Raw genomic sequence first — 23,288 nt, 5'->3', positions numbered from 1 at the left:
AATCTCAGGCGGCCGATGATTCTGACTTGACTGGCCGCTTCCAGCTGTGACAGCTGCTGCATTGTCAGGATGCACAGAGAGGCGGCGTTTACTCCTCCAGCAAGAACATGTGTAGCTGTTTTTACACAGGGTGGGTGATCCCCCCTCCAGATTACAAAGTTTGAATCACATTGGAGCCCAGAAAACCACGAAGTTAAAGTAAAATCAGCAAAAGTGATTAAGGCAATGAAATATGTCCAGTCTATATTGAAACAAGTAAACCAGGCCCATTCAGAACTTCCGAGGAGAGACGAAGAGAGCGTGGAGCTGTCCGTGGTGCTGAAAGCAGGCAGGCCAATGTTTTATTAATGTGGATCAAGAATATATTGAATCAGATCAGAAAACAGACCCTGACTAATGGATTATTTTCAATACAACACGTGTTTTACCTCATTTTATTAAATTATCACTAAATATTAAATAAATCACTTATAATAGATGCTATGTATCAAAATCTCCAAAATCGTCTGAACATATGGCGCATAGATAAGATTTTAGAAAACCGTATTACACCGTCCATGTTCCCTTTAGTCTGTGACAGGATATTTGTCGATTTTAAGTATTCTGTGACATTTTCCATTGTTTTTTGCAATAAAGGCAAATGACATGTTTTTGCATTTTTGTCATCATACAACTACAATCCCCAAAGTTTTATTTAGGGATCGTAAATGATAGTTTACCTCAGAGTAGTGCATGTATTGTGAAGAAGAAGGTAATGGGTTTTCAAAATATTCTCACGGAAAAAAAAAGAAAAAAAAAGAAAAGAAAATTGATTCAGGCCCCCAGACTCAATAGAACCCCCATTTTGTTGTGATTACACCTTTAATTCAATTGGCCAAGCTAGGATTTAAGAAAAGAAAAGAATAGAGCCCATCGCTCACAGGTCTGGTAGCTCTATTCAGAATATTGAGAACAATACAGTTAAAACAACAGAGCACAAACGTTTATTGACAAAGATGCTTGTTTATCACGTAGACATTTCAATTCTGAATAGCACAAGAAGTCATTTATTTGAAATAGTGTTGTTAATCATCCGAGGCAGTGGACTAATTCTGTGACACGACTTAGTCATCCAGGCAGTGGAGATTTCCTGACCTAGTCGGGGGTCAGAGTTGATCAGCTTCTATAAATTATTACATCTCTGGGGTTTAATATGCTGTGAGATTACACTGATTTTCTTGTCACATTGATATCCGTGTGTCAGAAGTAAATTATATTGTATGCTCGGGTACAGAGACCGAAACTATTATGCCGGTGTCGGTGCAGATTGTGTCGATATTTTCACACCGACGCCCCACACCACTGGTGGAAGTGGGCACACGACGACGCCTTTACAGGTGACTCAAAATAAAAGTTCATTCAAAAGACAGAGTATGCTGATTCCTTATCACGACTGAGGGTAATGGAAAAAAATTAAAAAGGGAGAAAATGATTCCCCACCAAAGGAATTCACGGAGTTGAGATAAGGCCTCAGCATAATTGATTTTAGATTATGGTGATTGCACTGTAATATTGGTAATTAGGGCATTTTTGCCACGCCGCATTATAATTGCTATCAGGGCTCAGTCTCGGCAGGAACTCCATCCTCTCCAAAGTGCACAGGTATTATCTGCTACATGACAACAAAATATTACGTTATCTGCAGTTGTGGCTCTTTGAAAACACACAAATGGACGTTACCCAGACGAAGGCTTAATAAAACGACAGAAGATCGGAGTAGGGTCAGGTTGCCTTCGTGTCTGAAGATGACGACGATTCGCAGCCTGTAGCTCAGACTCTCACCAGCAAGAATGAATCGTTTGCTCCCTCTGATCGCCTCCCAACACAACACGATAAAGTCTTCATCTCTGCCTGTTAGAGGGGACGTGAACGAGTATAAGTTTGAGGCCAGTGCAACATTCACAGGAGAAACGACAGTCCCTGCCTCCGTTGCTAATCCAGAGGCAATGAGTGCCATTATTTTTAGGCTCGATTCGATGATGATTACCGGACAATTACTTTGTCATTTTGACATCTGAATCCTACACTTTCTCATAACCACAGAGTGATCGTGACAGATGTGGGGTGTAATAATGGATTTTTGAGGCAGATCCTGTCGTTCTCTTTAGGGGGCTGAGCATATTTGAAAAAGTACAGACCTATAAGTGCCTGTAATTATATAAAATACATCACATTAGAATCCCTAAAAGAAGCTTAGGAGATGGTAGCAGACTTGCTAGTGCTTGTTAGACACACCTATAAATATCTTCTGTTCACTTACATCTATAGTAATGTTTCTCCTTGTATGAGGCAACCTTTAACATATGAATAAACCTTTAACAGGTTTATTTGTGACATTTGCAAGCAGAAACTCCACATATTTTCCAAAACAATAAGGTTTCTCAATGCCATTGTTGCGCTAAAAGGTGAAAATCTACCCGTTTCTTGAGTCTTTTGCCTTTAACTGGTTTTCTTTAAGCAACACCCGGTGCATGCAGCTGACACAAAGAGATGTGTGCGCGGAACAAAGTTAAATTAGAGGAAACTTCTCTTGTTTTAGGTTACCAAGAATGACCAAAAGTATTTCTATCCAAATGGCTCTATTAATGTAGTTTTACTTTTTACATATTAAGCAGCTTCTAAAGGCAGCTGCAGTTAACTTTATTTAGGGGTATCTGACTTCGTTGTTCCATATCTCACATTTTAGAATATTAATTTGTAAAAAAAAAAAAAAAAAGTTTGAAAGTCATATATAATTTTTCTTCCCCTTCACAGGTCTCAACTACTTTATATTGAGCTTTCACAAAGAAAAAAAAAAACATAAAAGTAAATTAAACATTGAGGCTTTTATTTGACAAATCTTGAAAAAGTTTCATGGTCAACTATTAAGGGAAATGACTCATGGATTGTATTTTCAACAGCATATTTAGGCTTTTGTACAAACAGGCAGTAATGAAGTGCTAACTTTGCAATATAGAAAAAGTGATTTTAAACAATGTAATTTCCATTTTTCTGAAAAAATGTTTTCCAGTTTCAACCAGAAGAACCAAAGCCTTGAAACATCTTGCAAAGGGCTTGCAAAGAAAAACAAAACAAAACAAAAAAAACAAAAAAAAAACAACAGGATCATAAGGATTAGTAAAGAAGATTACAAGAATGTCAGATTAGTGGAAACATACTGCTATGAAAACAACTGAGACGAATCTCCATAGGTTCACTCTCTCACTTTTTCTACATATAAAAAAATGACTGCCCAATCAAACAGGTCATGTGAATCACGTTTTTCTTTTGTTGTTGTTGTTGTTTTTTGAGTGGGGAGGTCAGTTTATTTATTGGGCGTCTCACACATCTTTACAAGGTTCATCTGCGTGGGGGGAGATGTGCATCTGTAGGACATTTTTTTATTTTTTGTTTTTGAATCTCTGCATGCTTCTCGCTGTCAAGTCAAAAAGAAGCAGCTGGCAATTCCATGTGAACCGGAGACAGCACATGGCTGCGAACGTCCTCCCTAGAACAGAGCTGGGAGGCTCAGTGGGCCCTGCGGTACATGAGGATGTGACCAGTAAAAGTGGGAGAAAAGGCTGTGGTTTTGTCCGGGCAAAAAGTATTTGTGGTTGCAAATTTTCTTATTGTAATAAGAGAAGAAAAGATGTGGAAGAGACATAAACATTTTTTTTTGTCTGAGATCAAAGTAAGGCAGCATGTACCTGCATGGCAGACGGGTGAAAAGCGGGTTTGGGGGGTTTTTTTTCACCAAAAACGACTCGCTGCGGTACATCCGCTCCAACCCTTTTCGTGTTTAACCACACTTTTGGCAAGTGCTTTGCAAACACTGAACCAGGTGTTTAAGTTGTTCCCCACCCCCCTCAGCCATCAAGTGCAGATTACCCCAGAGTTTTGAATTAATAAGCTGAAATGCGTGATGACAGTGCAGACGGGAGGGATAATTTCCCCTAAAAACGGCTTTTTCGTCTCAGTGAAAACTTCTTTCAAGCAAAGCTTTAAAAGCTTAACATCTGGCAAATTTGATATTTGTCAGTTTTGTGCTCTTTGATCTTGCCACGTCACGTCGTGTTTCAGCTCCCTTTTCGCTCACGTGTGACTCGACTCACCTTTCAGTCTCGTTTTTCCCTCGCCCTTTTAGACTACTGCCTCCCATTAAACCTGTCCTGTTGAGGAACTAATTTCAGTAATCATAGAAATGGGTTCCTCCGGTGAAAGACGGGTAATGAGAGGGGCTGAATTAGCATTGTAGGAAGGATGCGGTTAAACAAGCATTATGCAGCTCAAACTCAATGATATTTGGAGAGCGCTTCCAAGAGCCCATCAGTCTCAGCCAGATGTTGGAGGTTGATAAGAGAGTCCGCTCTCCAGGAGCTCTTCTTTATTCTGTCAGTGCCTCATTCAGCGAGAGAAACTGTGGGTAGGCAGAGAGGTCTAGGGAGATAGAGACGCACTTAGCATTGTGACAGAGTTGCAGCGTTGTGAAGAAACAATGGGTCGAGCTGAACGGGAGATGCGAGAAATCGCAGAGTACGAAATTATTATTTTATTGACGGAGCGACAGGACGTTCTGATGGAGAAGGTGAATTATACACTCCAATTGAAATGGCTAATATTCACCATCTGCATGCTAACGAACACGCGGCTCGTACGCCTTTTGTTGATATAAACTATCATTACCTGGGTTACACAGAGCTGATTTTATCAGCTGCTGAGATTGACAGGCTTAATCCCAGAACCACAGCACTGCAGTGGTAAGCTCGCTGGGCAGCAGGAATCGTCACCACGTCACATCGAAGCTCTGACATTGCAGAACAGCTCCCCATCATCCTCCTCCACCCTCCTCCACCCATCTCAAACACAAATATGTACAAAACGAAACATGCTCAAACACTATTACACATATTTACAATGTTTGTGTCTGCAGAGGATGAATAGCCGCCCCTATATGTGCAAACAGGCACATGTACTCAGCGGATCGAAACCTTTATGGAGAACATGAACTTAAAAAAAATACAACGGGGTCAACGTAGTGTCGCTGTTCGACAAATTAAATAGAGGCAGAAAACATATTCTGCACATAATTCAAGGTGTTTTAATGTAGGGTTCCACAAATCTGCTCATTTTAAAAACAATCAAAACATATCTGTAGTTTCTAGAGGAGGCAGCTGACTGCTCACTGATTTTAGAAACATCTATATTAAACACTAATGAACCCTATCATTACAACAATGAACTAATTAATAACATTAAATGTTTGCCTCGTGGCTAAAACTAATTAGCGTAAGCAAGTCACCGAGTAACCTTTAAGACAGTGGCTTGTTTGAATTTTGAACTGCACTTTTCTTGCTTCTTGCGGCAAACGGTTGCGCTGCGCCGTTCATGTTAACTTGAACACAAACAAAATGACCGTATCGGTATGGACTCTAGGCTGAACAAGCGCAGACTCAGAACTACAGCGCCCACGTTTAAACCGATATCTCTTTTATGTTGTGTTAGAGATAAATCTAAAAACAAATAACTGCCACTGAACAGTTTGTCTTGATAATCGAGTCCTACCCGTTTTATTAATAATTGCCTTAAAGCAGTTACTGTCATTACTCAAAGCCAAATCTCGACTCCTACACCACAACAACACTTTCCAATCATACATATATACATATATAGATTGCGTTAATTAATGTCTTGTGATTAAAATAGTACTCTAATTTAACATGACCAGTTTTACATTGTTGAGGTAAAACTGAGCGAAATTTATTTGAAAACATATTTTTATATGTTGTTGAAAACTAAAAGGCAAAAAAAAAAAAAAAAGCCCTCATATACATCGATTTAGTTTGTTAGGACTGATAAGACTGGCTAATCAAGTCTAACTTTCGGTCTCTTTATTCATGCTTAATTTGGACAGACTTCATCAAAAAGGATGAATTTAAGCCTAGTAGACAGAAGCCTGCCTCACTGCCAAAAACTGGGAGCTGGTTCAAGGGGAGAGGAGCCTGACAACTAAAAGATGCGCCTCCTTTTAGAAACTCTAGAAACCGGCAGCAAACCCGTCATCTGAGAGCAAAGTTCTTACTTTGCGCAAATGAAATATGATCTGTAAAAAAAGAGATGGAGTTTGATTACTTGAAACTTTAAATGTAAAGGAGGGAGTTTTAAATTGTTTCCTGGATTTAACAAGGTGCCAGTGGGCAGAGGGATTTTACGTACCGTATTTTCCGCACTATAAGGCGCACCTAAAAACCTTCAATTTCCTCAAAAGCCGACAGTGCGCCTTATAATCCGATGCGCCTTATATATGGACCAATATGGAGCCACAACAGGTCTAGCAACTACGGTAAGCAGCCGCCGACTTCTAGGAAGTGTCTTTCATTCTAGGAGAGACACTTCCTAGAATGAGAACATTAATAACATTGAGGACTGGATAGTCAGGTCAACACATATTAACAGCACAAGAACTAGTCACATTTATAACTTTACACAAGTTGTCCAGTTTTAGCTGCGCTACTCTGGGGGGGTGAGCCTAAAGGAGGATGTAAAGTATATTTTTCCACAAAGCAGAGAATGAAAGAAAAACCTAAAGTTAAATAGAATACTAATAGGCACCAGAATGGCGTGTAGAAGTAGAAAAAAAAGCATAATATGTTGTTAATTTGGGTCAGATTCCTATGACCCAGTCCGTCCAAAACTCAAAAAGAGTGACAAAGGTTGGGCAGGTTACACTGCCAAAGGAAAAAAAAAAAAAAGTTTACAACTAAAAACAATTATTCAGCAGCAGCAGAAATGGTGACAACAGCTTCGATTCCTTTAACTAACAAATAGGAAATCAAGTTTTTCTATTTATTGTGAACGATTAATTGAGAGGTAAACTGGAAAATAGCCAGTAATAGTTTGTGATATTTTTGAGTAACTACAAAAGTGCCTTCTGTGACATGTTTCACTAATTGTGAAATTATGCCCATTACTACAAGTCTGCTAATCTGAACGAGAATTAGTTCAACTATCACATTTGTTGATCGCTTTTATTCCAAGAGTAAATGTTGAAAATGAGATCATTCAAACCGATGAACTTTAACAGAACTCTTTAATGAGGTTCTGTGTAGGCTAAACAGTGAGCATGAGGACTGCATGCAAATCACAATAATAACCGGAGGCAGAAATATAAAAGCAAGTGAAATATTTATCTTTAAGTAACAGACGTACATGTTCTCAGGCACAGGATATTAGCTTAATGGCGCTCAATCACGTTTCCGTTTCCAACAAACAAGAACCCATAAACACAGAATTCAAGGTCAAGCCTTTTTTTTTTAAGGAAGCAACCCACTGAAGCTTGAAGCGCATGATAAATGGCAAACATCCTCTGGTCTATGTTGTACCTATTAAACGGAAAAATTTAATGAAACATTAATTTACTGAGATAATTAATATTGCATGTCATTTAATGACTAGGGGAGAGGTGCGGAGGAGGGGAAAGTGGTCAGAACATTTTTTGTTAATATTCTGCTGCTTCGTCTGCACCGAAGCCTCCGCTGTTTGTTGATCCCACACACACACACACACACACACACACAGCAAAGCTTCCCTTATCCTATTGTTAGCTGATTCTGCCTTACCTGCAATTAAATTTCCAAAGTCGGCGGAGCGTAGCTAATTACTGCCAAGCAAATGGTCCAATTTTTTTTAAAAATGCAAATAATGCCTCTGTGTGCTTTAATAGTTAGGAGGCCATAATACAGGGAACTAGTGGAAGCACACACTGTCAATCAATATGAAATTGGATTAGTAATACAATGTGATGTCAGTTTCTTCTTCTTCGGCACTCATTTGACAGATGAAACTGTAATCAAGCCAATGCACTGCACACAAGGTCAAAATTATATAGCTTTTTTTTTCATCTGAATAAAAAAAAAAAAAATAACCCAGCTGTAACTCAAATACAGCATTTCTTACCGACGATTCAGAAAAGTGCCAAAACTGGGCACACACAAACACACACACACACACACACACACACACAAAAAAAACCTGAAGCGCTTTTTAAAAATCACCTCCTCTCCCTGAAAATATGAATTTTAATATAAAATTCCCTCAATTTTGAGACACATTTGACTGTTTTCGTGTGGTGTGCTGTCAGCGGCTGTGGTGGGTGGTATTGGAAATAAGAAGCAGCGCTCACTTTGGCATACGAGTGCCGCTATAATTAGAATGTCTGCAAGGCCTATAAACATCACCTGTGGGGCAACGAGGCCTTCAAAACTACCCCTGTGTGGCTCTGCAGTGGCTGAGCTACAGCTGCAGGCCAGGTCCTAAAAGGTTAAAGTGTTTTATGAGAAACAAATTGTAGAAGCACACAGCAGCATGTTCTAAATGGTTGAAATTCTTCCTAAAAAGAAAAAAAAAATGCAGTGTCTTGCCCACACACCTTAAACATTTCACATTCATTAAAATGGAATTTAAAAACACACACTATTCTTTCATGTGGATTTGTTTGGTACATATTCAGTCCGTGCCAGTTTTTGGCATAGGCCACATAGGCAGTTGCCATAGCACCTGCTACCGAAGGGCCCTTTATTATCCTGTTTGTTTACTAAAGGTTTCTAAAAAAAAATTGTTAAACCTTCAAAGAAGAGCCGAATTTAAAAAGTGAGATTAAATTACAACAAGGTGCACCCTGGAGGCGATTGCTGACAATGACAGTTTATGCAGGGTTATCAGACTGAAGGTGTTTGTAAAACAAACTGAAATCCATACAATGTTTTCCTTCACCTTGACAAATTGTGCACTACTTTGACTTGGTCTAGCAAACCAAAATCATACTGAAATACGTGTAAGTTTGTAATTGTAGTGAAAGGAAATATGGAAAAAAAGAAAACTGAATGGGTATGAATACTTCTGAAAGTCACTGCAACTAATCCGAATACTGAAAACGACAACACGTCTAAAGCGTTAGAGCTCAGGAAGTTTTAGCACTTTTGTTAAATCGACTCCAACAGAATCATTCCAAAGTACTCATAGTTTCCCGTTTTCACTACCTTGCATCACATTTCCTTTTAAAAGCTCCGCGCACGTGTGGTTCTGAAAACCAAGAAGCCCGACTTGCTGCAGAATGAAATATTTTGCCGTGCTTGCTCAGAGCTCGCATTGTTTCTAGACTTTGCATTTCAAAATGCAGCTGTTTTTTTTGTTTTTTTTAAAAAACTAAATGACAGAACGAAGAGCTATTGCAAAGACATGCTGCAAATACGTGACATGGTGTCTACTTCTTTAACACAATTATTTCAAAAAAGGACTTTTTTTTTAATAGGTGGACAGAAAATGGTTACGACTAGCGTCAGCTGATGGTGCTGTCATAGTTCTTGCAGATAAAGCCATTCCGAGTAAAAAAAAAAAAAAAAAAAAAGGGCAGTGGACACATATTGTGATTGATTTGTAAAGTGCCCCCATCTCTTTGTGGCGCAGGATTGGCCTCTCTGCATACATTGAATGATTCAGATATTGAGTCAAGCAAGAGATGCATGACTCATTTCCTGAGGTTAGTAGCAGAAGCGCAGATGCTATTTTTTTCTTCTAAGCGACTCCAGGGAATATGAAAAGATTTTTGTATTTTTTTATTAAAACACTACACATTAAAGCTGAATTCTCATATATCCAGGATGTGATTTGTTGGAAGATTTTATTTTTTTTTAACTCATAGTGTGACTTTAAACCAGAAACACAAGAGAAGCTGAAACTTAAAGAAGCCATTGCCGTGGCAAAATAAGACTTTGAAAGCAATTTCTTTTGGTTTATTTTTAACAACCCATGTTATAGTGACATTTCTATACACAGTCCAGTTTGTCACATTTTTTTCCTCCTTTCCTGAACACCACATTCCTCTTAGAGTCATTAAATTTTCACATATCTTCTTTTTATTTTTATTTTTTTCATTCCTTACAGAGATAAGTGCACTGGATGTGTCATCCGGATGATCCAATCCACTTTGACAGTAGCCTTTACAGCTGAGCTGGGCTGGCTCTACATGTAGGCATGTCCTTGAAGAATGCTCTGTATTTTTTTTTTCTACGTTTATCCTGACCAGTGGTGGAGCCACGACAACAATGGCAATAAAACACCTCATTTATTTGACATGAAAGGCAATGATTAGTAAAGACAGCTAAAGTGGTGACAACAAAGGGAGAGGAAACCCACAAAAGAAAGGTGGTGGTGGTGGGGTGGGGGGGTTGATCCGTCACAGATCAAACAAATGGGCCTGTCACTGAAAGGGAAAGCTGTACTTTATTCTCTGCTGTCCATTCAGTTAACCCAGATTCCTGTTTAAAGTTGCTTAGAAAGATCCAGCTGGGTATAAACTTATTATGACAGAGTCCATGGGTTCTTAAAACGTCCGTGCAGGTGGTTGGTGGAGCAACTCCTCTTGATTGGCGTGTTTAGCAGCGTGGGTGTGCTGCTTCACAAAGGAATTTCCAGTAGAATATCTAAGCTATAACAAATTGCCCACAGTCATAAGATTCATCATTGTCAGATGCTCTTTTCTCCTCCTTTCTATAGGTCATCATCCTTCCCCCAAAACGGGAATTCTCTGAGAATAAGGCACACTTATTTTAAACCTTCCTCACCTGACATTTTAAAAGGTTAAGCTCCTTGGAAAGGCCAAGCTAATTAAATAATTTCTCCTCAAAGAGAAGAAAAATCTAGCTAATCACCGCCGAGACATGTCCCGCCCATATTACATGATCACTTAGACGCACTTCAGAAAAGGCTGCGGAGTGTGTCAGATTCACCGGAGTTTCTGTTTCCCACGCTTCACCTGTTGTCATTAAAAGTTCAAGCAAAACAAAAACAAAAAAAAAAAAGAGATTCCCAGATAAGGTAATTAGACTGAAAGCTAAACAATGACGTAATCACAAATCACCCGTTCATTAGCTCCGGTAACCAAGACGACGTGATTATAAAGGTTTAGGTTTTGCTAAACGCAGAAAGTATAGCTTAATTTAATAAGTGACTTAAGTCATTAGCATATTGCTGTTTGTGTGAAACTTCTATGTATGTTATCACATTAGCATGTCACTAACAGATGGGTAAATTTAGTCGTACCAAAAATATATAAAAATTCAGTCACGTATCTGGTACGCCTGAAACACGACTGTGTCGCTTCTGTTGGCCCAGAGCGAGTTCATTTTAGCTTGTGTGCAACTTGTGCAAAAAGAGAGAGTTGGCCCACCACTGAAGGTATTCAAGGCAAAAATACTGTCTCAAAACACGTTGCAGCAAGCACACACACGTCCTCGACGCCGTCACGGTACGCAGTCCACATTTCTAAATGCTACAGGAATGATCAGGAGTTTCTGAAACACTCGAGAGCCGAATTGGTAAAGAGCACTTTGCACTAAATTGATGGGACAGATCGACAACAATAACTATATTTTTTGTCAAGATCTTATATTCATCCAATCATTTATTGGCACAAAGAGTTTTTGAATTGAAAATGTTGCTTATTTTGTCTGGTTAACATGGGATTAACTGCAATTAGTTACTTACACACACTGCAAGTAACGCGAATAAAAATTTTAATCGAGTCCCAGCACTATTTCTTCATCACTATTGCTATCTTGCCCATTTGCCCATTCTTGCTTAATTTTGTCCTTCAGCTCCAGGAAATAATATCTTGCATCCATGACAGTCCTGATAGAAGATTCCTGTTCCTTTGCACATTTCATTAATTCTATTCTATTCTAAATATAGATAATACTTACTGATGTAACAGCTTAAATTGTTCTGGTTTCATAATTCCAGTTCCAGTCACTGAACCCGGAGTAACAACTGTGCAAAGAAAAAACACTATCAATGAAAACACACCTCAAAGACTTATTCATGCATGCGGTTGAATTTATAACCTTAAATGTATTTTAGTGGGGTTTATATAAGATGGATGAAGACATGGCAGTGAATATGGTGTTGACAAAGTATATGGAAAAAAATATATATTCTTGCTTAATTTCATCCTTCAGCTCCAGGAAGTCATATCTTGAATACATCATAGAGCAGGTACGATATTCCTCTTCCTCTGAATAATAAAAAAAAGAAAGATTACTACTCATATTACATCAACTTATAAAACAAACAAAAAAGAAGATTACTATTACATTGCTGTTTCCTCATTCTATCTGGATATAAGGACTTTGTGTCAAAATGCTAACCACTGAATCTTCCCAAAAAGAGAGAGAACTAGCACTCTTTCTACCAGTTTATCAGACTGTTCCTCATCTTAATTGTTGGACATCGGCAGTGCTGCGGCTGCTGATCCGGCAAATTTGCCAAAGAACCCAATACGTGAACCTGATCTCGATATTTTCACCACGACATTGTTTCCAGCCCTTTGCATAATGGGATGCATTAGCATGATTAGGATCAGGACAGGAGCGATAATGCCCAGCGCGGCTCGTGTGATTTCAGAATTTGACACAGCAGGTTATGATATAAGACTGTATCCTATCAGACAGGAAGGAGAGGATGGACAAGGCAGCTGCACTAATGCAAAGTGACACTCAGTCCCTCAGCGGCTCTTCTAATGGCCCACACATAGACAGGTAACACAGGGTAGCGTGAAGGGCAAAGGGTTGCAGGTTCACTTAGCCACTTCCTCTGGTCAAGACGTGTTTCACTTATTGCAGTAACAGTACTAAAACATCAGGAATGCATTAAATATGGCTTGTTGTTTTCCATTTGGAGGGCGCATTATACAGTACGTAATTACTCTCTGTGTGTGAAAATCCTGAGTTATCGTTCTGCTTAAGAGTGAAAAAGCTCCTCGCTATTCTGAGCCCTGCAACCCCACACGCACAGACAGTAAACAAAGTGAAACATGGAACCGCAGAACATGACTGTAATAAAAGTGCAGGCAGGTGTTTAGCCGAGTGACAGTATTCATTTGTCATCCTGCAGACTTCTGTCGGTCGACTGTGAGGAGCTCAGGAGTACGGGTTATGTGTCTCTGCATTTTCAAGGAAGCACAAAGGAAAGAGAGTGCTTGTGGCTAAGATGCTTCAATCTAAAACCCCCCATTCTGCAGTAACACTCAATAAAGAGAAATAATGAAAAGGAGGCTTTTATCCGTGACCTTGACCTGAAGCCATCTTTAAACATCAGAAGAGAACAGGATGCCGTCACTTTGCACTTCATTAAATACAAATGTCAATAAAGAATTAAATTGCTTTTTTTTTTTTTTAATTCAAATATTTTGCATGCACTGAAGGTATTTACTTTCTTATAAATCTTTGTTTTATTTGTTTCTTGCTGGTCCAGTCTCATAAAATATCACATTCAATCTATATAAAGGTAGCACCACTGAGAGACTATTCAGGCCTCGCTGTAAAGTACTCGGGTATTATATAATAAGCCCCTGCAGTGGCCGTGAGCCCCGATGAGACTCCTGCTACATTTTCAAATTGGGCACTTAGACACCCAGAAACTAAAAGAAGACTTTTTCCCCCTCCAATTTAATTGTTTGATGTGATGCATAGAGCAAGGCTGCATCGAGTTATTTGTGTGTATTCAGCAAATTTATTCAATACATTTACGTTTCCTTTCATCCTTACTTTAAGTTTAATTACCTAATTCAAATGTTAGACGTTAAAGCTAGTCAGCTGGGTTTTTTCTCCATTAACTAGCAGTTTAGCAACAAAAACATAAACATAGGTAGACACTGGATATCTTTTTTTTTTTTTTTTACTCCAAGATTTTATAAGGAGTACAAACACTGCTACTTTGACAACGTGTGCATCGAGATTGATGATGTCACACAAGACACCACAAAGTCACATAGAGCCGAAAGGTTGGCAATCTGCTGGCAATAAGAAACGTTACAGCAAACAACAAATAATCGACATGGTATTTGTCAGATCTTTGCCCTGAGGATGCCGTACAGATGAATAAAAACACTGTGAAGATTAGACAGATCAAGTGTGTGCCGCGGGTGGTTGGAGCTTTTTATACTGTGGTTTAAATATTTCCATCTGACTGGTGTCTTTGCATGTTGGCCTCTCCTGTTCACCTGTATTGCATTAATTAGTGAATTCAGTGCATCCAACTCAGTTTGGAATAGATATAAATCCAACACGGAGGATACAAATAGTGAAAACTTTTTCTTTTCTAGCTGGATCGGTGGGCTTTTTTGTAGCCATTTACTTAAGTAATTTTTTTGCAAACGATTAAGTGTTAATGTGCGTCCTCATGACGACACGGAGCATGTGAACGCATTGAATGAAGCAGGAAACACTGAACAAGACCAAATGACGCCATGTTTATTTGTGAGAGAGAGGCACGTACAGGTTATAGAGAGAGAAACAGACCTATGATGTCACTGTTTAAAAAAAAAAAAAAAAGTGTGGCTAGCATGGACACAATGAAACATGAAACCGGTGTTTTGATTTTCCACATTTTGGTCCCAGACCAGTTCTCGGAGGTCATTACCCCGCATCTTTTCCATACGTCCCTTCTTCAACTCACCTGAATCAAATGAATAGCTTGTTAGCGGCGCTCTGCAGGGCTGACAGGCTGATGAAGGCTGATGAAACAATTCCTCCTCATTTCATTCTGGCAGAGATAAAGCTAAAAGTGAAAGGAGAGTAGCTGGTGAGGACTGGGCTTGGGCACCAATCATTTATTCTCATCCCTGCATTGTGTATTTTCATTAAACTGCTTATTTTTAATGAAATGCATATTTATAGGACCAAGTCAATACTAAGACACATTCTGGGTTAAGAAAGAACAAATTACAATTCAGCTGTCAAAAGAGTGCGGTGGCTATGAAATTATAACTATTTGTAAATGAAAAATAAACTATAATTCTTAGTGTCAACTGTAAGAATTACAACGCACATATTGTAACAGCACCAGATTTACGTTTAACTTTACCTAGACTCCTTTAATCCTGAAGAATGTTAAATAAGCAGAAAAAAAAAATTAGTGACTCCACAGCTTTTAGAACACAAACCCTGTTACATTATTCATTAAATAAATCAGTCTGACTGCGATTCATAAATGATCGCCATTTGTCATGCATATCTTTTCAGACCCGACGTCTCGGTCAGGTCTTACTCAGTTGAAAAAAGCCTTCAGGGTTACAGCGTCTTCAAGATATCACAGATCATCGGCATAAGTGCATCTAAAGTGGAGACTTTTCGTTCCCTGGACGGGGATGCCTCTTTTTGCAGCACTTCTCACTGTGTCTATTTCGGTTTGTCACCTAAAGATGTTGTGAAGACGGTAAACAAGGAGAACAAGGCAGCAGCACAGAACCAGCCTGAAATCCTTCAAAGACTAAGGTTTTTACAAACTGAAGCAATGTAAATATGCGCATTTTATATTTTATAACTAACCACATTAGTTCCCTAATATGCAGCAAATCACGCCATAAAAAAACAAATGCCTTATTTTGTTTTATTTTTTCCCCCCCAAGTGGGCATTTTGTTTTCATCAACTTGTTTTAAAATGCAATCAGCATTTGCTCACTAGTCAGACTGATTTAGCCCTATAAATCTGGATTTTTGCTGCTTAGTTTTTCTAGGATCCCCCCCTCCCCAAACCCCTCTTTAACTGCTCCTTCATGTTTCTGTCCTAATTAAGCAGAAACTGCAATTTTGCACAACAAGGGAACACCAGCGACTGTTATTGTTGAACTCGCTATTGTTCCACTTTATCTTACAGAAACACTTGTTTAACAAAGGCTATGTTTGTGCTCATGTTGTGGGAAACTTAAGGCTCACGACAGCACTTTGTAAACTCTTGTGTTGCACTTGTTTGCAGATTCGGAGGCCTCGTTGACAAAGACCTTCCATGTGGAAGGGTTAAAGAAGCTGATGAACGATTAAGGTCTCAGTTTTGTCTGTATAAATAGTTGAAACTTTGCATCAAGCCTTGTTCTTGCAACCTTTCTAATGTTTTAAACTGTCCCTTTTGCTCCATTCGTATAACACAGAGTTTACTGCAGACGGAAATCTTAACTATTCATCTCTTAATCACTTTTATTAAAAATTTTGACATCTATCAAAGTCGTCTAACACAGCACTTGTACAGGCTTCCTCTTGGCCTTTTTTTTTTTTTTTTCCAAAGTGTTTGAGCCACGTTCAATTTTTATTTATTTTTTTTCCAGTCATTTTAAGACAAGTACTTGACAATTCTGACCATCGTGGCAAGATAATCCCCCACATGGTATGAACCACTGGAAAACTGAGACAGTTGGCTGATACTTAGAAGTCCTACCAATAACTACAGAGGACTGAAAGAGAAGCGCAGAGGCCAGTAATAATGATTGGATGGGTAGGGACTCAACCCAAGAACAATGGAGGCCACGGTTTACCACATCTACAGATACAGGATGTACAAAATGCTACTAAAATGGCACATTGGTATGTGCAGTAACCAACAGTAACCAAGTGGCTGGAAAAGTGTAAAGACATCACATCCTGTTTGGGATCATTATCTCCTCACTCTATTCTTCTTATCGCTTTTGCCCACCATCACATTTGGTTGGGTCTGGACCTGGGCACTGGACTAAAATGTCACACAGACAATGATATTTGATCTGGCATTGTGTAAAGTAGCATGTTGTGGCATATGTGTGTTTCTATTTAGGCAGGAACCAAATTGATGTCACATAAAAGATAATGACATTTTAACAGTACATTAGTGCTCTTTTATATTCTAGCAACTTTATGGCCAGATAAATAACTGAGCATTTAGAAAAAGGCATTTAAGAGAAAGCGGCACAAAATAACCCTTCTTCTTTTGACAAAGCTGCCTTTGTCACGTCTGCTTACAACAGGAGTAGCAGCAGATTAAAGTGCTTCCATGTCAAAATCCACCTATTTAACAGTCGCATTTCTCATCCTTATCCGCGGCTTATACATCACTTAGTACAATGCAGGAATTTTGGTGCCTCTAGTAGAAGGACTCACTTTCTAATTCCTGTTTGAAATGGAAAAGAGAGACTCTTATCAGCACAGGAACAAAACTGCAAGGTGCAAATGTACATTTCCTGGTTGTGAACCCTATTAAAAAAAACAAAAAAAAAACAATCAAAGAGCTCAGCAGTACATAACATCCTCCCTGCTGCTAATTGGAAATGTTTCACCATGAATTTTGTCATATTTTGCCTTCAAGCTTACCTTAACAGCTTTTGTTTTTAAGTCACTGGAAAGCTGAAAGCAGAGAACAAATATGCCTGACGGTGACTGAGACAAAGAGGGGCCATCTCTCATTTTGCCACCGCTTGTTGTAGCGCTGGTGTGACTAACAGCGGGGCTGAATGTCTTTTGTCAGTAAATGAGACTTTAATATGTTGCACCATGGAGATGGGACGTAGAGTGTGCGGTCCCTGCTGTTTCCTTCATCAGCGCCTTGCTTTGTCACAAGCTGCGCCACATGGCTCCACTCTCATCTGCAGCGACTGGAGCCAGGAAGATCACAAACCCCAGCACCTTTGCAACAGTTTCATGAAGTACTATTTGACGCGCGTTCACAAGGAAACTTCTTTATCCAATGTTACCTAAAGGTAAAGTATGTAACGATATTCATTTAAACAAAAAGAAAAAAAGAAAAAAAAAGAAAACTCACATGATGTTTTCCATATCAGGCAGTTGTATTGAATGCATTGGGGCTTTTCCCATTACGGGAAGTATTCTTGCAACAAGAATCACTCCCGACGGGTCAACTGCAAATAAAAAGATGAGGTCATGGAAAAGCCCCTCATCCCCTCTGTTGTGCATGTTAGCTGATCGTTTCTGCCCTGAGCCTGATGTTTTCTCCCCCCGCAAAAGCCCCGAAAACCTTGTTCAACTGCAGGACAGCTTAAACTTTTGGAAGTACAAGGATGTTTAAGTCTTTCAACAAAATAACGAGACTCAAAGCCAGTAGCAAACCCGTTGAAGAAAGGAGAGCATGAGATAGGACACAGGACTCTGGATGATATAAAAGGAAAATGATCAACATCCCTTCTGGCCTAACTTAGCAACATTTTATAAAGAGACTAAGTGCTGTTTCTTTGGCAGAATGATTATTATCATGTTTGCCAGTGAGTCCTGCACACAAGATTGCATGTAATACGGTAGATACCTTTATCAGAATTTAAAATCTATATAAAAATACATACTGAATTTAGTTCTCATTTATAGTTGATTGCTAAATATTTGTTTCATTGACTTTTTTGCTATTAGCAATTTTAGCAATCGTTATTTTATCCATTTAATTGTATCATTATTCATCGTTTATCACATATACCAGCATTTATCTGTTTTCTATCTTTTCAGCTTTTGCGTTTCATTTTTTTATACTTATTTTGTTTCTTCACTTGTCTGATCTGCTGTAATTCCTCAGTAACCCATCCTAAAATTGTATTTGTTAATTCAACGTTTTTTGTACATTTATTTACATGATTAAGTCAATTATAGTGTGGTTTATATTTTTGTCCATCTCTTTTTTGATTAATTGATTAGTTGATATCCCTCTCCACCCCCTTTCTATCTGGATGCATGTTTACCTTTCAGTTCTTCTTTAAAGTCAGTAACACACAAAGTAAAATATTGTTAAAATATTAGCTCATCACAATGTCATATTTTTAATGCCGTATTTCAGAGGGACATCCTTGCTCCACAACTCAAAAGGTTAAACAATAACTTTAAAATCCTCCACCTAAATTAGCTCGCTGGGGAACCAGCGTCTTATTAACAAGTCAATTGACTAATTTGGCTCTCTCAAATCAAATTTATTCATCCTCATCTTTCCACAAAAGGGTAAAAATTACAAACGCTGAAGCTAATTGTATGCTTGCCATTTTGCTGCGCCGGCGAAACACTTTTGATAGCCAACAATATCTCCTATCTTATTCCGGCTAGCACTGGAAGTAGTCAGACCTGCTGAGGACTCGTCAGAGGAGATGCAAATGGGCTTGATTTTCTGAGCAGTGATTGACAAGAGCTCCAAATGCCTCAGGATAGTCAGTGCTCCTGGCGTACCAGGATGATAGGATTGAATGATGGCCTTTCTCTCTCGTCTACAGCATTTTACTTATTAATCACATTGAGAGTATGAAGCGTGAAATGAAAGCCATCCAGTTAAACTACTCTAGCCTTGACTAAATAAATAGTCTTGTGAGGAAATAACTTTTCATGGGATTGGTTTGTTGGCAATATCCCAAGACGATGCAAAATGCCCCCAAATATGTTGTAAATCACACACACACACCAGCTTCAACTTTGTGGAGAATTAAACAAAGCTTTTGCCTTTTAATCAGCTGAAAACTGTCACTGCACTTTTTGATTCTTTGTTTGACATTGTAAACATATTTTTGAGAAATGTTTTTATTCCGACTGCTTGAACCAGGAGCAGTCATTTTGACAATTATTCTAAATGTCAAAAGAATTACTTTTGTTTCCAAAAGATGATATGAAAATGTGCTTGGTTTAAGAAACACTGTATGATAATTTATTGTCTTGTTATGGTAAAATAGGTGTAATTGATAAGAATCCTCTTTCAGTGGCCTTGCCTTAGAAGGTCAGAGGTTTTATTCCTGGCTGCTTCTGTCCTTATGCTGATGTGTCAAATCGACTATATGCAACATTTCCTCTTCAGGCCTCGTTGGCTGTGTGAATGTCAGGGATATGCATTAAATGAATAGAATGCATTAAATGTCCCATAAATTATTTCTGACTGACATAAATAAAGCCATTTTTTTTAATGTGTTTAAGAAAAACAGCACAAGTGCAGTTTTAGGGTCGGATGTTGGACAGTGCTCGGCGTCAGCTGTGCTGCGTTGTATGAAAATGAGTCACTTGCATCTTTTGAGTCCTTTAAATGAGCTCAATGAACTGTGGAAAATGTTAATTCTCTTCCTGGGGGCCTTTTGTGTTCAACATCCCTTAGGAAATGAAAGGAACATTTTTCAAAAGTTAAACAAGCTCAAACTTTGGTTCAAATTTAGTACTGCTGTCACTCTGTGGGCACAGGAAATCCTCTTTTTATATTAGGATTTTGCTTATTTTTTTCCAGTCCCCCACACAGAAAACATTTTTTTGGGGTTTTTTTTTTCAAAACCACATTTCAATGTCAGCAAATAGAGGTTGTCTGACAAATTGTAGTTTCAGATTACACTGTAAATTAGACTAATTATCATATAATTATCATAACCAGATCATGCTTCAACAACTACACCTAGAAGGCAGGTGACAGACGATCTTTGAACCGGTGCGACAAACGAGTTCAGTCTCATTATAAGTGATCTCTGACTTATTATACTGTTAAAAAAAAAATAAAAAAAAAAAATCACAAATTAACACTTAATATGGTAAATAAGAAGTTTGTAAGAGAACTAACATCTGAACCTTTTTATTAAATGTGTGCTCTTGACACTTGACATAAATCTTGGTGATAAAGCTGTTTTATATTTGTGGTGGTAGATTGAAGTTATCATGACAGAAGTAAAAAAATGCCTTTTCTCTTGACTAAATCTGACTTGGATGTTATTTTTCTTGTCTAAGTGAGGCTTGAATATTGTTAAAGTTTATTCCACAAATGGCTGCATAACAAAAAACACAAGTGCAGCTTTGTTTTTCATGTGTTGTTCTATAATGGCTCCTTCTCATAAATTGATTCAAATACATTGTTTGTTAATTTTTCTATTGATTTGGCTCCAGTAAAATCAGATATGCTTCTGTAAATGTTAAAGCTATATTGTAATGATAGCGTTAGAGTTGCACAGCTCAGTAAACAAGTATTAGTAGCTGTATGCCTGCTTCCAGTGGAAAGACTCCAGAGTTTATGTGATTATTCAGAGTTTCTGCCATGCTACCCTTCGGCCAAGCAGCGTGTTTATCAGCAGGAAGATGTGAAGTTCAGCTGAAAAATCCATCCACACCCATCGGGAATGTATGCATGATTAATACGGCTTGTGTATGTACAGTACACTCACCATGTAACCAATGTTTACCATGACTCACACAGCCTGCGGCAGGTGAGACGGTAACCATTTAATTTCTGAGACGTGCATTGGTGCCATCTGCTCTGCTATATGATTTTTAACTTTATGCGGTCACCAGTCATTTTGATTAAATAAGACCTTGAATATTCTCTGTGGTTAAAATATTAAATTGAACTTTTTCTATCCATATCGTAAAAAAAAACAACAAAAAAAACCTTGCTCTGAAGTCTCGGCTGTCTCCTCTTGGCTGTATACAATATTAAATACTTATGAATAACCATCATGCATGCTACATGTGGTGATGCATGTAGTATTTTATGTAGAACCGGTTTTTAAAAGTTTGTGTGTGTTACGGAGAGAAAATGTAGTGCTCCGTCTCTCTCTCGCTTACGTTTCATTCAGGGACTTTGTGCAAATGTCAGCAGGCCTCCCTGCAACTCCCAAGCAGTCTAACTGGAAATGGCAGAGAGGCACAGCTGACCATATGGCTCTTGTAATTAATCGCACCGATTAATTTTTGGCTCGCCCTCAGTGTCTGCACAGACACTTATGTGATACCAGAACCTGGTGAGGAAGCAGCGCCGCCACACTGTCGTGCTGCGGGTTCGAATTACGAACACAAGGTCACATGGTGCTCAGGTTAGCACCACAGAGGAGAGCAGTTCTTTTTTTGTTTTTTTGTTTAAAGAGGATATGGGTGGAACAGTGATGGGCAGCACATTTCCCTAACTGCAAAAAAGTCCATAAAACTGTACGTTTCTCTAATTTCCTCTTATTTCCAAGAACATGCAAACCATTTCCGATAGAAAATAGCTTTCCAAGCCTCAATCAACCATCTTTAAAACTTGGCCAAGAAACACAGTGTTCTCAATCAAAGTGCACAAACTGGACTTCATTTTTTACAAAGAACATGAAAATAGGAGCTTTTACAATGCAAGTGACAGATGGAACATTTTGGTGAGACTCAAGTGAAAGCCGTTACATACATTTCAGAGTTCACATGTAATACTATAGTAAAATTGTTATTAGCTTTTGAACAGCTTTGTATATTTTATTGTGACCGTGAACTATAAGAATGGATGATGAGAAAGTTTAAGATCTGGCACAAAATCGGGATTTTGGAAAGACGCTATGTCTCCTTCTAAATCTACCAGTTTGGGCCATGTTAATGACTTCTGGTCCAAAGTTTAAAAAGAAAAGTGTATGGAAAGATATTAGTGTCAAACTACACATCTCAGTCTCAGTATTTTACCTCCTTATTAAAAAAAATAATGAAGGAAAATGTTTGACCACAAAACGAAAGCATCTCAGCTTGATTCTAGGATTTGCTAACTGCTACCAAAGGTTCAAGGTACGAAAACGTTTAAAAGAAATGTGGCGGGTCACTGTTTGTAACACAAACCTACAGGGGAAGATATAACAACAGCTTAATTTGATATAATTCACATAGCAAGCTAACTAACATGGGTATATCGAGCTAAACAAGTAAGCTAAGAACCCAAAATGGCTTAGTTTTAATGTAAAATACAACAACATTTTGATTAGCAGTGTATTAAAGTGCAGAATATATACTTAAAACATGTTTTAAGGTTAACTAGATAAACATGTGCTTGTGTTGGTTCCACTTTCTTCTCCCACAGCCTGGGACACACAGCATTTGCGAGCACACATGACCCCATAAGCTGACACACTTCAGAGTACAAGCATTACCCAGTATGCAGTGTTTACCACTGAGATAAGATATTGCTTCTACAAACAAAGAGCCTTTTACTCCAACAGATGTTCATTTATAAAGCAGAATACATTCACCTTTAAACCACTCAGATGCTTCAAAGGAGCTCTGCTTGTTTTAACCATTCAGTATATATCAGATTGGACAATGTGCAGGGCTGTTTTGTGTTTCGGTTTGAAGGTATTCAGGTAATGCTGACTTTGAGATAGCCAAAGACAGCATTTGTGAAAGTTTGCGCCCAATGAAATACGTGCTCTTTTGTTGCTTTCGTTAGTGGATTTGTGTTGACCTGCATCGATCAGAACAGCATTGTCAATAATAATAATAATAATAATAATAAATACATAAATAAAAGGTCAATATTATTACAAGAAGCCATTAGCTCTCAGTGTCACCGACTGTCTTATAAGGCACTCTATAATTATAGCTGGATTACAAAAGAGCACTAGTTGTAATATTTCTTTTGAGAAATATTAAAGTGTTGGTTCAACCATATAAAGAGGCATTTCGGCGTTGTTGTCCAGAGCCTGAGAGACACAGGCTGGTCCGTTTTCCAGTATGATT

The 23,288-nt window shown here is 38.4% G+C and overlaps 1 long non-coding RNA gene across 1 annotated transcript; it reads right to left on the bottom strand.

Annotated features, from left to right (window-relative positions):
- Nucleotides 1-11,890: 11,890 nt before the first annotated feature.
- On the bottom strand, nt 11,891-14,624 carry LOC107835825 (uncharacterized). Its single transcript, XR_001661655.1, has 2 exons — nt 14,527-14,624; nt 11,891-12,085 (listed from the first exon to the last, which is right to left on the bottom strand). It is a non-coding gene; the product is annotated as an uncharacterized LOC107835825 (long non-coding RNA).
- Between the last annotated feature and the right edge of the window lie 8,664 nt (nt 14,625-23,288).

This window comes from Poecilia formosa, unplaced genomic scaffold (genome assembly GCF_000485575.1).
Source record: "Poecilia formosa unplaced genomic scaffold, Poecilia_formosa-5.1.2 Scaffold26, whole genome shotgun sequence".
In the NCBI taxonomy this organism is placed as follows: domain Eukaryota; kingdom Metazoa; phylum Chordata; class Actinopteri; order Cyprinodontiformes; family Poeciliidae; genus Poecilia; species Poecilia formosa.
The sequence above is the reverse complement of the archived record's forward strand: the minus strand, read 5'-3'. Positions and strand labels throughout refer to the sequence as shown.